This window comes from Musca domestica, unplaced genomic scaffold, assembly GCF_030504385.1.
Source record: "Musca domestica strain aabys unplaced genomic scaffold, Musca_domestica.polishedcontigs.V.1.1 5, whole genome shotgun sequence".
Lineage (NCBI taxonomy): Eukaryota > Metazoa > Arthropoda > Insecta > Diptera > Muscidae > Musca > Musca domestica.
This window is the reverse complement of record NW_026712346.1, coordinates 15646230-15662728: the sequence shown is the minus strand read 5'-3', so window position 1 is coordinate 15662728 and position 16499 is coordinate 15646230. Positions and strand designations below refer to the sequence as shown.

The 16499-nt window shown below is 37.3% G+C and overlaps 5 long non-coding RNA genes across 6 annotated transcripts in view; 2 read left to right on the top strand and 3 right to left on the bottom strand.

The window, feature by feature from the left end:
- Positions 1-857, bottom strand: part of LOC131804978 (uncharacterized) — a 128786-nt gene extending 127929 nt beyond the window's left edge. Inside the window, exon 1 of the long non-coding RNA XR_009343442.1 lies at positions 842-857. This is a non-coding gene — a long non-coding RNA (uncharacterized LOC131804978). The remainder of the gene's footprint in view (positions 1-841) is intronic.
- On the top strand, positions 25-607 carry LOC131804980 (uncharacterized). The gene is made up of 2 exons (XR_009343444.1): positions 25-115; positions 185-607. It is a non-coding gene; the product is annotated as an uncharacterized LOC131804980 (long non-coding RNA).
- On the bottom strand, positions 330-718 carry LOC131804981 (uncharacterized). Its single transcript, XR_009343445.1, has 2 exons — positions 580-718; positions 330-511 (listed from the first exon to the last, which is right to left on the bottom strand). It is a non-coding gene; the product is annotated as an uncharacterized LOC131804981 (long non-coding RNA).
- Positions 858-1235: 378 nt separating the features above from the next.
- LOC131804976 (uncharacterized) lies at positions 1236-2881 on the top strand. 2 transcript variants are annotated; one of them, XR_009343439.1, is made up of 3 exons: positions 1236-1672; positions 1736-2268; positions 2639-2881. It is a non-coding gene; the product is annotated as an uncharacterized LOC131804976 (long non-coding RNA). The 2 variants fall into 2 exon arrangements; XR_009343438.1 differs by having other exon boundaries at positions 1237-1672; positions 1736-2263.
- A 6417-nt stretch (positions 2882-9298) lies between these two features.
- Positions 9299-15000, bottom strand: LOC131804982 (uncharacterized). The gene is made up of 2 exons (XR_009343446.1): positions 10357-15000; positions 9299-10288 (listed from the first exon to the last, which is right to left on the bottom strand). It is a non-coding gene; the product is annotated as an uncharacterized LOC131804982 (long non-coding RNA).
- Positions 15001-16499: the final 1499 nt, after the last annotated feature.

Genomic DNA, 16499 nt, shown 5'->3' with positions numbered 1-16499 from the left:
GAAATTTATGATTATTAACTCTTTTTTTCTTTTCTTTTAGTTCCAAAAAAGGAGACAGCAAATTTTATGGACGTCACATATATATATAAATATATCTATCAAGGACAACACAACGGTAAGACACCTTTTACCTGAGCAGTGATTTATAACGTTATTGATTAATTCTTCTTATCTCTCCTTCCAGTTTACGCTTCTTTCCGGAGGAAACAGATTTTGAACGCCAGGCAAACCCTCAAATGAAGCTGGACTTGTTGACTGGTCCTTTTACAATGCCGGCGTTCTGGGCGGGATCAATAACCGGCACAGCAAAAAGCTCAAAGTTGCAGCTGGCCAGTTTACAATTCAAATCTCCACACCCTCAATGTAACTTTTTTGGCTTTTTTTTCCTGTGGACAACTTGCCACTACCTTGCGTTACCAAAAAGAAAAGGCAATTTCCCGCCGTTGTGCTGACCAAAACCGGACAATTTTCGGTGCTTCCAAAAAAGGCTTGATACACCACCGGAATATTCCTGTTGGAGCAACACACATCACATATAACAACACAATACTCAACAAACCACTGTTACAAACTACTTACACAATAAAAAAAAATCGCAACACACAAATTAAATTTTTCCACTTCTTCACTGCTCTCTAGCTAAGTTTCACCGGTAACGTCTTATTCTTAACTTTGGCTTTTCTTATGCTCGCAGCCTTTTATACCCCTCTTCTCAGTGAATCCCGCCAGACGCTCATTTTCCACGAAACACCATTTTCCTGAACCATTTTCAATTTTCATTCCTTTTTCTTTTCAACTGTCAATAGCCATTTTTTTTTTTTATTGTGAATTCTCATTTCACCTCACCCCTGAGTCTCTCATTTAAAAATCAACGGCTGTCTAACTATTCGCCCAACCCTTTTCACTTACGTTACCAACTCGCCAATTACCCCAAACAACGCCAATTTCCTTTAACCTTATACGGCAGCGAGACATCAGCAAAAACATTTTAATTATTTCTCTCGAAATCTTTTGTTTTTCTATTCTTCTGATATTTCTTAAATTTTTATTTCAACGTGCCGCTTTTTTTTTTCATAATCATTCATTCAAATTGTGTCTAAACAAAATTTTTATCATATTTATAGTAGGTTCCCACCTACTCAGCAATCATAGGGCTGCCTAGTCACTTCTTAGCCTGAGTCACCCTGTCATTTACTACCTTTATAATACTCTTTTACTCAACCCTGTTCGAGCCTAATTTCGTACGTAGCGAACCCTAACAAACCATTTCCGGCATTTTGATCCCATCGCCACCCGGACTACACACCCCGCAGAAATTACAAGCAAATTGAAATCTCGAAGCATCCTCACCATCCTCACTAAAAACCCAGGAAAACTGAGCAAATCCATTTGAGGACCAATTATGGGATGCACTACCAACAGAATTGGGATAATTTCTGCGGTGGTTGTGGACAGGTTTTGCCAAAAAACACGGCCCCATATATTTGTTGCCTTTTTGCGCCGCATGTGAACGGCCTGCAACAAAACTTCAACTTCGGCCAGAAAATCGAGGACGGAGGTGATGTGCACGGCCGCATTACTCATTTACGTGGGGACATCCCACTCCCTGAAGGTCTCATGCCGGGCATAAGCTCCGAACAGCAGGCTGGTCAAAGCCCTCCCCCTCATGCTGGTAAATATCCCCCATCGAAATAGAACCACATAAATTAATTTATTTTTCTAATCTGTCCATCAGATCTGTGAAACATGTCTTGCTGGTTCGCCTGATAATTCTCGATCCGACACCCTGAAAATATCGTGTCACTACCAAACATCGATCGAGTTCCGAGTCCGGGAAACTCGCTGGTAATTCCCCTATAACAGGTCAACATTTGGGAAGATCAAAAACGCTCATAAATTTTACAATACGCATTCGGTTATTTATAAAATCCCGCATTCAGTATTTCTACTAAGACAAGCTCAGAGGAACGGATGGGATTTATCGACCCACTCCTTTGGGACCTTCACTACAAAAAGGTAAACATCCGGAACAACCCAATAATTCTATCAACCCAAGACCTTGTGTGGAGTTGGAATATATTTGTCCTCTCCGGCGGATCTACACTGGTAATACCCACCAGCTCTCAATGAAAAATTCTCCGATTCCATCAAAATTTCACACATTCTTCTTGGTTATGGATATAATCTTCAAAGTTGGAATCTATACGTACTTTGATACACAAATAATTTGATCAAATTATTGAAATCATGGTACAATAAAAAGGTAAGGTAGAGCTAAAAGCTGATTACAATTTTTTTTTCCAAGTGTGCCCGACTTCTGTCATTATTGTGTATTATTTGTTTTGAAAATAAAAAAAAATATTTTCAAGGTCAATGTTTGGAAAAACGAACACTGCGTGGCCGGCGTTCAAAATATTACCCTGTTTTGTCCTGGAATTGAAGGATTAAACAGTTTTGATCACATTTTTTGAAAAAAAATCCGTGCGTTCAATAACGCATTCAAAAAATAACAATTATCAAAACATTTTGTCGCATACAATTTTGAAGTATTTTGACAGAAAGCGGGCATAGCCCTAGCAATGTATTGCGGTACTTTTTTGTTTGTTTTGAACATTTAATAACTTTCATTCCTTAATAGGTGGTGAAACATTTTGCATGCGGAAATATTTGTGCCTATGCCTGTCTTGTCGTCGTGGTTGCCGAAGAACGGATTTTGTATGCGGTATATGCTGATGTGATTGATAGGTAAACAAATACCATAATCGTGGTGTCTACGTGATTGTCTGGTAGAATGTAGTTTTATGTATGTTCGCTTTTTATGTATGGGAATCTTTCATTAATTTATGCCGGAATAAACCAGATTGTGCTATTTTTATCGCCACCGGGGGTGTTTAAGTACATTTTTTTTAAATTTATATGTCGCGTAGAATATTTTGTAAAAGAAATTAGACAGCTGTGATAAACGCGAAACTAGAGTCTGATTAACTTGAATTACCCAATTAGGGGAACAGATCAGCTGATATTTTTGAACCTTAATACGAATGAATTCAGTACGAAGGTGATTTTACTATCGTATTTAGTTTCCTCAGACACATTTTCTATGTTTTGTTTTGATTCATTCGATTTTGAATTAAACCATAACCATGATAAATGTGATATAGAATTGGTAACAAATGTGAAATAGTTTTTGAGAGTTATTTTAGAATTCTTTTTATAACAATTGAATTGGGAAAGGGGATTGAAAAGACTTTCTTTTCCACTTATCTTTTAAGATCTTTTGCATGACAGATTCCAATCGCCTTTCCATTTAGATCTTCGAGAGAATACATATTATTTCCTATGGGCTTTACTATACGACACTTCGTAAATTTCCGGGCAAACTTAGCATTAAAATTTTTCCCAAAATCGCTAAGAACATAGTTTCTTTTATATACCTCTTGCCCCGGAGAGAAAATAATCGTACGAGCCCTTGCGTTATACCTTTTTGCGCTTTGTTGATAAGCCTGATGCATATTCTGTCTAATTTTATTTCGGATTAGTTCCATCTTGTCGTTACGATCTAAATGTATAATTTCATGGTCCGCCAATGAGTGGAGCTTCCGAGCTAATTTATAATCTGAACCATGGGTATACATACTATGACCAAACAGCGCGAAAAATGGCGTTACACCAGTTGCAGTATGAATCGATGTTCTTAAGGCGCACTCTATGTCTGTTAGATACAGGTCCCAATCTCTGTGGTCATTTTCTAGATATGCCCTAATCGCCGCCAATACTGATTGATTGACTCTCTCAGATGCATTAGACTGCGGAGCATATGGAGCTGTTTGGATATGATTGATTCCATATGTTTCAATCATGTCTTTGAAAGTTTTAGATACGAACTGTGCCCCATTGTCGGAATGTATCGTCTCGGGTACGCCAAACTTACGAAATATATCCTCAACCATAAATTTTACCACATTGGAAGCTGTTGCCTCTTTCATTGCCTTAAGAAATGTAAATTTGCTAAAGTGGTCCACCACTATAAATATAAAGGCGTTGCCACTTTTAGACCGGGGGTATTTCCCGAGGAAGTCAACGTAGAGTTTCTGGAAGGGAAGATTTGTCACGACTTCATTTCCGATCTGAGGCTGAGTATTTTCATTGGTAGGCTTTGTCTCTTTGCAAACAGTGCATTTAGACACATATTGCCTAACCTGGGATACCATTAGAGGCCAGTAATATTTTTCTCTTAAACGAAAAATGGTTTTTGATATGCCTCCGTGAGCTGACGTCGTTCTATCATGGGCTTGCTCTATTAAAGAATGGGTCAAAGACTCTGGGACCCACAATTTCCACTGAAACTCTTGTGTTTCTGGGTTATAGGACTTGTGATCTCTTTTAAATACCATATTGTCGACAATCTTTAGATCGGGGAGATTCTCCTTTTTATTTGCAATAATTTCTCTAAGCTGTTTGTACGAATCACTTTCAAACTCGGTGGTCTCGAATTCAAAAACCCGATTCATGTCTATTTCGTCGGCATTGGGTAGGCGGGATAGCATATCGGCGACAACATTTTCCTTTCCTTTTCGGTGCTCGATTTTGAAGTTAAATCCCTGAAGTTGCAATGACCAGCGAGCTAAACGACCACTGAGGTCCTTTAGACTCATCAGCCATTGTAAACTAGCGTGATCTGTTATCACGGTGAATTCCATTAGCTCCACGTAAGGACGGAAAGTTTTGATAGCCATCACCGCCGCCAAGCATTCCTTCTCTGTCACGCTATAATTTCTCTGACACTTATTGAGCTTTTTCGAATAGAAAGCGATCGGATGCTCATGTCCTTCGGCATTCAGCTGAAATAGAACAGCGCCGATGCCATATTCCGAAGCATCACATTGAATAAAAAAGGGTTTGGAAAAATCTGCGTGGCGTAACACCGGTGCGGAAGTTAAGGCCCTCTTTAAGTTTTCAAATGCCTCCTTTGCCTTGTCCGTAATTACGAATTTGGGCGATTTCTTCAGGGTATCAGTAAGGGGAGCTGAAAGTGACGCGAAGTCTTTAATAAATCTTCGGTACCATCCTGCTGTACCCAGAAAACTTCTCACTTCCCTAGCACTTTTGGGAATTCTAATTTTTCGAATTGCTTCTACTTTTTCGGGGTCAGTACGCAACATGCCTTCTCCAATAATAAATCCCAAATATCTCAACTGACGAAAACAAAATTTTGACTTGGTTAACCCGATTGTTAAATTCGCTCGGTCAAGGCAATCGGCTACTTCATTCAATAGACGAAGATGCTCGTCGAAATCACTTGAAATAATCAACAGGTCGTCCAGGTACACAAAGACATTCTCCTTGAGTCGTTGGGGAATGACTTTGTCCATCAGTCGACATAACCTTTGTGCAGCATTACACAATCCAAACGGCATCACACGGAATTGATACAATGGACGGCCTGGGACCGTAAAAGCGGTGTACGGCTTGCTTTCTTCGTCTAATTCGATTTGCCAGAACGCATATTTAAGATCCACGCTGCTAATGTAATGAGTTTCATCAATGCGACTTAGTATTCCTTCAATGTTTTGCAGGGGGTATGCGTCCTTGACCGTGAGCTTATTTAACTTTCGAGCATCCAGACAGAAACGATTTTTTCCGGGCTTTCGTACGATAGTTGTACGATTGCTCCAAGGGCTTTCACTTTCCTCAATAACATTAAGTGCTAACATATTATCGACTTCTTGGTACGTGATAGCTTGAACCGCTGGAGACATTGGATAGTGGCGGTCTTTAACCGGTTCCGCACCTTCCACGAGCTTAATCGAATGCTTTTCTAAACTAGTACAACCTAGCCCATTTTGTTCAAAGGTCTTGAATTTTTTTACTATGCATTTTAATCGATTCTCTTGATCATTTGTTAACTCGTGAGGGTTGAGTTTGTAGTCGGGACCCGTATCAGTCATATCCCTGAAAACTTTTTCTATATTAATTTCAGCAGTTCCTATCACATCAGGGGCTAATTCGAATGTTCGCCAGAAGTCTATTCCAAGATATAGTTCTTGTTCCAATTGAGGACATAGATACAGTGTCATAAATTTTTCCTGCTCTTGGTATTTTATGATGGCTTTAATTTTCCCTAAAACATTATACTGTGTACCTCCGGCGGTGGTTACCCTGCTGGACATTGGTATAATTGGAATGCCAAGTTCTTCTATTATCTCTCGGCAATTTTTCCCTAACATAGTAACCGAAGCGCCGGTGTCTAGGAGCCCATTCATGATTTTTCCTTGCATACTGATTTCCGAGAAAACTCTGGGATCTGAGGCAATACCAGTCACTCTCGAAATAGTTTCTATCAAATATCTTCGCTGCTCACGCCACTTCTTGGATTTTTGTCTCAATTCAATAATTTTTTTCGGGATTACAGTAAACTCTGAGTTAAAAATTCTCTCCTTGACCTTAGCATAATTTCTTTGGCGATTTTCTAATGGAATGTAATGCCTCTGACCTGCAGAAAAAATTTTCGATTCTACACTACTCTTATCTCTAAATATATTATCGTTGTTTTTTATTAAAATTCGGACGTTTTTGGGTGCTAATTCTTCCGATTCACAGGGTTCTCTGACGGGTGTGTTTCCCCTGTCACTTCCACACCCCTTCGGGAGTTTCCCTGTTGACAGACAGGACACTTTGGGGTTACTGTGTCCGGCTTCCCACACCTATAGCAGAACAATTTCCGGACTTCTACTGGACAGTCCATAAAAACATGCCCCTTTTCTCGACAGTTCCAGCAGATAATTGGAACTCTAATGTGGCTTTGTATCCGGATAGCTGACAGCTCTTCACCAATATTCTCCTCCGGTACTTCTACATGCTTTTCATAAATTTCATCATATATTTCATTTACTTGGCGGATAGGTCGCTGGGGGAACGTTACAGCTCTATTTTCGCGCCTAGGGAAATTTCTCTCAGCTTCAATACATTCTATTCGTAGCTGTTCAACCGACGAAATGGTCATCTGATATACATGTCGTTTTATATCTTCACGTATATTTCCCCTTAGGATCTTAATCATTTCGTACTCGTAAATAGGTTGAAGTAATCTAGATCGCAAAATTCCCATCTCGTGAAAATAACTATTGATGCTTTCATTTGGCCTTTGTTTCCTTTCTAACAAATCCCTGAGTATGTCGAATTTGGATTGTGGGGTTTGATACTGGCTTATCAGCGCTTCTTTAAGACCCATCCAATCGGTGTAAACATTACTTTGTCTATGCAGCCAATACCATTCTCTGGCTTGACCAGAAACCAGAAAGGCGAAATCCCTCAACACTTCAGACCATGGAATGTTATATTGAGCCTGCATGATCTCTAACCGCTTAATAAAATCCATAACTCTTAAGCCTTTCGGGTCACCACTGAAATTTAAACCAAGTTTATCAACTCGTATTCCTAGTGGTTCCACTCTAAACGTATTCGTTATCGGGCCAGTAAATTGATCTGATAATGGAGTTTGACTAGCACTCGGAAATTGGATAATTGGTGGCATATTCCTATTTACTGCGTCATTATTATTGTTTGACGTCGGATTAGCATTACTATTTGTAATAGAATTAGAGGCTATTGTAGCCGTTGGGGGTACAATTAATTGTTTACGCACAGTGTCGGATAGTTCTCTCATGCCTTTTGATAAAGAATCTATCATTTTCTTCACATCAGATATTTCTGTTTCGACCATTTTTTTAACTTTATCTTCCAATGACTTCTGGACAGACGCTGCTTCATCTTGTACTAGTCCATGTAGGTCGGAAGTAGTTGGACCATTATTATTCAAATTATCACTCACTGTTGGCACATGATTGGTGTTCTGATCTCTTCGCATTATCGTGTCTGCTAGATCGATAAATTGCAAAGCACTCATATTCCTATCCTCATTCGCCATTTCGTCCGACCCTATTCGTCTTTGCTTACTCTGCTCTGGAAAATAAGTCGATCGGTTTAGGTCAAAATTTTCGGGTCTGCCTCTCTTATTTCTTTTACTATTGCGGGTATTGTAGATCATGACCTATACCCAAAATTTATCTTCTCATTTGTTATCAATTGAATCTCGGACGAAACCTTTTCTTGTAAGTAAGTTTTAAATTCAGTTAACCTTTTTTTTTTAAATATGAAACATTTGCAACACAAATACTTTTTATAAATACATTCAATTACAATTACACATACAAATTTTCAAATTTGATAATTACAACATAGATCTACGGGGGAAGTGTAATTTTCAGAAGCAGTGTGTGTGTGGTTTTTTTTTATTTATTTATTTTTTTATTATTATTATTATTTTTTTTTTTTTTTTTTTTTTTTTTTTTTAATAATAATTTTAGTGCCCTTTATGAGGTGTATGACTTTTCCCTTAGACATTCTTATACTTCTCATAAATTATAGTGCTTTGTTAACTTCGGACCCCTGACATATCTATTACATTTCATAAATGAAAGCTCAGGGTTTTTATATGCAATACTAAGATTTTTGCATCTCTCAGATCAAAATCGCTATTGCTGCTACTCGATGTACTTATTCCTGTCTATAATTTATTTGGGTTATTTCACAAAAACAAATTTTAACAGTAGGATTCTCAATACAAATTGTTTTATTCCAGCTCGGAATTACAAGCTATTGATTACACCCTACTTAGAACAGTGGAGAAAACGTTCCCATAATATATTTGATATAGTAATATCGCACTTCGTAACCCATCTCTCTAAAGTTCGGATGCATACTAATATCACAGAATATTATTTGTCAAAAACATTTTCTTTTGTCTATTTAAAATCTACTAGCATTCTATGGCTGTGTGCGTCGATGTTACTGCACAGAGTTACTAACCTAATATCACAGTTTAACACGGCCATGTTTGAGTCGCCATTTTTTTACAGTGGTATCAGGTACAATAAAGCTTTTTTTAGAATCTTGGGCGCCATCTCTGTTATGTGTGCATATGCTCGGCATACGATTAGGCCATCCGACTGTCACAGAGACTCCCAGGGCTAGGGATCTCAACCCGCCAATCGAATCCAACACACTAACATTGAAAGGGGACTTTACTACAATTGCTCTACTCTACGATATACAAAATAGGAGTCATCATACAGGGATCTCGGTGGATCGATCCCACACTCGCCCACCCTACCTGGATCCAGTATTTCCATTTCTTGCGTTTCTCTGAATCCCCTTGAGCCACACGCTTCGAATCACACACTTACTTCATACCACCTTCCCCCCAAGCTATACAAACTTAGCAACACATATTAGTATCTACTGTTTACAAAAGAATCATTTTTAATTTTATTAAAAAAAATAAGTTAGCTTTAAATATTTTCTTAATTTTTTTCTCTACTATTTTTTTTTCTTACACTAAAATTGACAAACTGTATGGTATAAAAAAAAACAAATTAAGAATAATACCGGGCTTTCTTAAATCTATGGCTTTAATTACTCGGTAGAAACCAATATATTATCCTTTGCCTTGCTTTTCCCGCGCAATATTCCGCGTCTATACGAAATTACTAGCCACCTAAAAGAGCTCTCTTAACCGGCCTAATTGCCGCTAAAATTCCACGGCCTAAACTATCAGATCGAATCACAAGGACTCAAGATAATTTTACTGTAACACCTCCTAGCCTTTAAAAATAAACGCGGTATTTTTCCCTTACAAACTGATTATTACTTAAATCCTAAGAACTATAACCTATCTTATTACTAAATCTTTATACTGAATATTATATTTTTTTTCTCGAAATTTATGATTATTAACTCTTTTTTTCTTTTCTTTTAGTTCCAAAAAAGGAGACAGCAAATTTTATGGACGTCACATATATATATAAATATATCTATCAAGGACAACACAACGGTAAGACACCTTTTACCTGAGCAGTGATTTATAACGTTATTGATTAATTCTTCTTATCTCTCCTTCCAGTTTACGCTTCTTTCCGGAGGAAACAGATTTTGAACGCCAGGCAAACCCTCAAATGAAGCTGGACTTGTTGACTGGTCCTTTTACAATGCCGGCGTTCTGGGCGGGATCAATAACCGGCACAGCAAAAAGCTCAAAGTTGCAGCTGGCCAGTTTACAATTCAAATCTCCACACCCTCAATGTAACTTTTTTGGCTTTTTTTTCCTGTGGACAACTTGCCACTACCTTGCGTTACCAAAAAGAAAAGGCAATTTCCCGCCGTTGTGCTGACCAAAACCGGACAATTTTCGGTGCTTCCAAAAAAGGCTTGATACACCACCGGAATATTCCTGTTGGAGCAACACACATCACATATAACAACACAATACTCAACAAACCACTGTTACAAACTACTTACACAATAAAAAAAAATCGCAACACACAAATTAAATTTTTCCACTTCTTCACTGCTCTCTAGCTAAGTTTCACCGGTAACGTCTTATTCTTAACTTTGGCTTTTCTTATGCTCGCAGCCTTTTATACCCCTCTTCTCAGTGAATCCCGCCAGACGCTCATTTTCCACGAAACACCATTTTCCTGAACCATTTTCAATTTTCATTCCTTTTTCTTTTCAACTGTCAATAGCCATTTTTTTTTTTTATTGTGAATTCTCATTTCACCTCACCCCTGAGTCTCTCATTTAAAAATCAACGGCTGTCTAACTATTCGCCCAACCCTTTTCACTTACGTTACCAACTCGCCAATTACCCCAAACAACGCCAATTTCCTTTAACCTTATACGGCAGCGAGACATCAGCAAAAACATTTTAATTATTTCTCTCGAAATCTTTTGTTTTTCTATTCTTCTGATATTTCTTAAATTTTTATTTCAACGTGCCGCTTTTTTTTTTTCATAATCATTCATTCAAATTGTGTCTAAACAAAATTTTTATCATATTTATAGTAGGTTCCCACCTACTCAGCAATCATAGGGCTGCCTAGTCACTTCTTAGCCTGAGTCACCCTGTCATTTACTACCTTTATAATACTCTTTTACTCAACCCTGTTCGAGCCTAATTTCGTACGTAGCGAACCCTAACAAACCATTTCCGGCATTTTGATCCCATCGCCACCCGGACTACACACCCCGCAGAAATTACAAGCAAATTGAAATCTCGAAGCATCCTCACCATCCTCACTAAAAACCCAGGAAAACTGAGCAAATCCATTTGAGGACCAATTATGGGATGCACTACCAACAGAATTGGGATAATTTCTGCGGTGGTTGTGGACAGGTTTTGCCAAAAAACACGGCCCCATATATTTGTTGCCTTTTTGCGCCGCATGTGAACGGCCTGCAACAAGTTACGTGTGAAAACGCAAAAAGTTCCTGTTTTCTTAGCTGGGTTGGATCTGATATGGTAGAATTATTGCAAAAGCTTTTTGATGGAAAAGCTCAAGAAAAAACGTACAAGGAATTGGTTTCCGGAATGGACGCACATTTTGAAAGTAAACAGCATATTTTGGCAGCCCGATTTAAGTTTTTTAATCGGATAAGAATGAAGGAGAATCAGAAGTAAGTAGATTGGGTTGCAGATTTAAGGGGAGCTGCTACAGAGTATAACTTCGCGTGTGAGAATGAAGGCTACAAAGAATCTTACGTAGATAATAAGATAAGGAATATGGTTGTTCTATACACGCCGCATGAGAAGATTCGAACAGCATGTTTGCAAAAATCAAACCCGTCCTTGGAAAAAGTTTAGCAAATTTGTTCAGTTTTTGAAGCAACTGTCAAGGCGTCTAGCGAAATCGAAGATGGAAAGGAACCTGCCAATGAAGTTCATGCTGTAAAGCGTTACAGCATTCAAGATAATAAATCAAATAGAAATCTTACTCCAAATAAATTACAGTCTTGTCCTGGTTGTGGAAAGAGTCAACAAAGATAAGAATGCTATCATTTCAAGAACAAAAATATATGCAATAGGTGCTCAAAGTTTGGGCACATATCAAAGGTATGTAAGTCACCAGAAAAATTTGGAAACATTCGTCAAATTCAGGGAATGGCAGTAGAAGAATCATCAATAAGTCACATTGAAACAATCGACACTATCAATAATGGAAAGAGTGGACAGCTTATAATTCATATCAAGGTAAATAATGAGAGATTGTCATTTCAATTAGACACTGGAGCTTCATGTTCATTGATTGGACTTGAGGTCTACAGAAAATTAAACCAACCTTTGTATAGCCCGAGTAATAAAACACTAAAATCGTACGGAGGAGCTATGTCGCCTCTGAAAGGAATGATACACGTTGATGTTAAGGTTGAGAATCAAACACGAAAATTACCACTTTACGTAGTTGATTTGGAAAATGTTACCAGCATATATGGGTACGATTGCCTCAAAGAATTCGGTTTTGAGATGAAATTTCCAAACAATATTATAGTGAAAGAACGCTGCTTGCATGTTTTGAGTGATAGTCTTACAGATTTGAAACGTAAATTAGGTAATATAATGAACCATGTATGGTTTTCTGAAGGATTTGGACACTGTTCAACTTTTAAAGCAAACACAAAGAATTATGGTTATCAATACCCCATTTGGTTTATATCAGTATAAACTAATGCCTTTTGGGATTTCAAGTGCTGTCCAAACAAAGTGCGGATGAAATTTTAGGAGATATTCCGGGATGCGCCATTTACCTCGATGATGTAATTGTAACGGGGCAGACAAACGAAGAACATATCCAAAACATGACTAATGTGCTCGAAAAACTAAAGATCTGTGGACTTAAATGTAAAGCTGAGAAATGTGAAATTACGAAATCTTCGGTAGAATATGTTGGACACATTATTGATTCTGATGGCATAAGACCTTCAAAAAAACGTTTAGATGCCATTCAGCTTATGCCAAGACCTTCAAATATCAAAGAATGGAGGCTTTTATAGGGAAAATAAATTATTATAACAAATTCATTCCAAATTTTTCGAAAACTGCAGCGCCACTAAACGAACTTCGAAAAACAAATGCAAAATTTGTTTGGTCGACAGGAATCGGCTTTCAAAACATTAAAAGAAAATATAATGAATGCAACTAAATTAGCCCATTATGATGATAAATATCCCATTATTCTCGCAACTGACGCTTCAAAAAGCGGAGTTGGTGCAGTTTTGTAACATAGATTCCCTGATGGCACTGAAAAACCAATATCCAATATTTGCTTCAAAGACACTAAATGCATCTCGGTACGGTATCGTTACACACGAAAGAGGACAAAACACTACAAATTATCATGAATTACGTTAAAAATGGTTTGCCGGAAAAGAAAAATTTAGATCATAATTTAAAACCATATTTTGCAAGAAAACTTTCAATTTCTGTAGAAAGTGATGTACTGCTTCTGCATAATGAACATTTACGTGTAATAGTTCCAAAATCACTTCGTTCAAGAGTTCTGAGTATGCTACATGACGGGCATTGGAGTGCATGTAGAATGAAGCAAGTAGCTAGAAGGTATGTATGGTTCCCGAACATCGACCAAGAAATTGAGGATATAGCAAAGAAATGTTGTGTTTGTCAAGAAAATGGTGTTTGCCAAAGACAAGTATTTTCAGCATGGCCCGATGCTGAACAGCCATGGGAGAGAATACACGTCGATTTTGCTATTCCGTTTTTAAACAAGATGTGACTTATTGCGGTTGATTCATATTATAAATTTCCTTTCGTAAGACCAGTATCGGCAGCCAACTCGACATCAACCATAGCAGCATTGCAAAGCTTTTTCGCAATAGAAGGTTTACCACGTACCATTGTAAGTGATAATGGTACACAATTCACGTCAGTAGAATTCAAAAGATTTTGCGAAGCAAAGACCGCTTTCAACAATAACAGTAAAGAGCAGCCAAACCAGGAAAAGGCATTATACAAGTATTTGTTGACGTACAGATCAATGCCTAACCCACATACAGGTAAATCCTCTGCTGAATTACTTCACGGTCGACAGCCCCGAACAATTTTAGCCGCAATGTTTCCGGTAAGATACCAAACATCAAACATTCCGTCAAAATTTGCTATTGGCCAAAAAGTTTATGTACGTAACTTTTCTGGTAAGAAGCGCTGGATAGAAGGAGAAATAAAAGGTAGAATTGGAAATCTTATGTATTTGGTAAATACAGCTCCGGGAAATCCCACGGCATCAAAATCAAATAAAAAGCAGAATGGAAGTCTGCTCTGATAGCAACTTAAAGCAACAATTCGATATTCCACGCAATTCCAGATAGTCAGGCTGGTCAAAATTTAGGAGAAGAAACGGGTCATAGAATCGCACCACCCAACATCTCAAAGACTCCACAAGTGTGGAACCATTTAGTCAAGCTTCAATTCCAACTGCATCTGTGGAAATTCCTCAAAATTCACACAACTCTCCACTAGCTAGACAAGGAACTAACGAACCAGTTGAAAATCAAAATAGTTTCATTTTACGGCGGAGTTTACCCCAAGAAGATCTGAAAGAATTCGCAAAAAAATTAGAGGAGGGAATGTTGGAAATATAAACTACTTGTTGTTCAAATAATATTGTAACATGTCTTCATGGAAATATTTGTTTGCATATTAGCTTCTGTGTATTTAATATTATTCATATATATTCATTCAGTTTTCGTTCATATAACAATAAAGACTATTTGGGGTTTTATAACCGGTTTTTGGACTTTCTCGGACACAACACTGCATTTTAGATTTAATAATCCTGTTTTGAGAATAGAATCCAATCTCCCACTTCGATTGTCAATTCTATTCTCTGGATCGATGATGAGAAAAGAAAGAACAACCTTATTCTTTGGATGTAGTTTCAATTCTGATTTTATTTCAGAAATATGTTTCTTAAGTGCTACAAAAACTAATCTAACTTAACCTAATCGCAGCCACACAATTATTCTTATCTATTCTATTATTGAATGGAGAACATTGCAGGGCTGCTTGTCATTTCATTCTAGTGGTCTTGTGCATCTACTGAGCGCATCGATATCTGTGCGTGTGGGTCATAACCGTTATTATCTGATACATTACCGTATGACGTCAGCGCACAAGATGTTTACATGTGGTATTTTATGGCGGCTGGGAAATATGTACTTTTTGAATATTGATTGTTTATTGCTAGATTTTCCCAGCGCCTCAACCGCACTCAAAAGTATGTACAAAGTATTTTGTACAAAACCAAATTCAAAAAAGGAACATTTTTATTATTGACAATTATTTATTTTCTTTACATTTTTGGACATATAACTCTGACACTTGTATTACATACAAAAACCAATTTATATTTATTTCGACCGGGCCGAACTTTTAGTTCCCTACATTATTTTGAATAAACTTGAAAAATTTCAAAAAAGTTCGTAGAAAAATACCTCTCATATGAAACCCCTTATAGGAGCCTATACGAAGACGAGGCTCTTCATAAGTAATTTCTTGTTCAATTACGAATTTTTAAGACGAAGTTGAAACAGTTCGTGTAAAAAATAAAAAAAAAATACCTAATATTGGGAGGTACAGTAATATGGGGGCAAAAACGAGGACCGACATGGTCCATTTACGAACTTAACATTCCTACTGCCAAATTACACATGTGTGCAAAATGTTACCCGTCAATGTCAATTCGTTCAAAAGATTATAACAGTGATTATCGAGTCATATCGAGTTTGACACTAGTATTACTATAGAGGCAAATCAGCTGGGACTTACTGTTACCTGTAATAATTATGCCATGACATCAACCTTTCATTTTGCAATACTATCGGTTCGAGTGAAAGCAACGTTTCTTACGAAAACGGCCTGTTAATCGTTTTTTATCATGATTTTGACCAAGCTTTACAACATTTACAAACAAAGCCAAAGGCTTTACAAAGAAGATGTGGTGCTAAATATTAATTGAAGGTTGTCCTTTTATAAAAAAAAATATTTTTATATTTTTGGAACAGATGTCTCTGTAAACACAAAGACCACGGGATGTGGTGGTTCCAATGCAAGAAAAGATTACAAATTCCTTTTCAAAATTTAAATCAAGACCTCGTCGATATTTAAAGAACTTTTGTCATAAGAAAGGCTCTGGAAATAGCGACAGAGAATAGATCTGACAGGTGTGTAATCTTTACAGACAGCCTTAGCATTCACAAAAATATCCGAATCAAAAGGAAGACACTTTTTCAGATAAAAATATTATGGGGAAGTCATGGGTTATAAAAATATGTCTTGGTCCTGGTGTCACCAAGCTAATCAACAGGCTGGTTTATGGACACAGTACGACAAAGTTTATCTACACCGAATAGAAATTGCTGAACCCTCTCATTATTTGATTGCGTAACATACGAAGGAAATATCTTCTCATGTTCCCGTCATATCAAAAAATTAAAAAATAAATAATTGCCAACAGTTTAAGAAACGCAACAAGAAACACTTCAAAAACATTTCGAAGATAAAAAACATACATTTATTGAAACATTACCCTTAAGTTTAAATTAAAATGGTATAAAATGAAGTTATGTTTGTTTTTGTGCTGTATAGT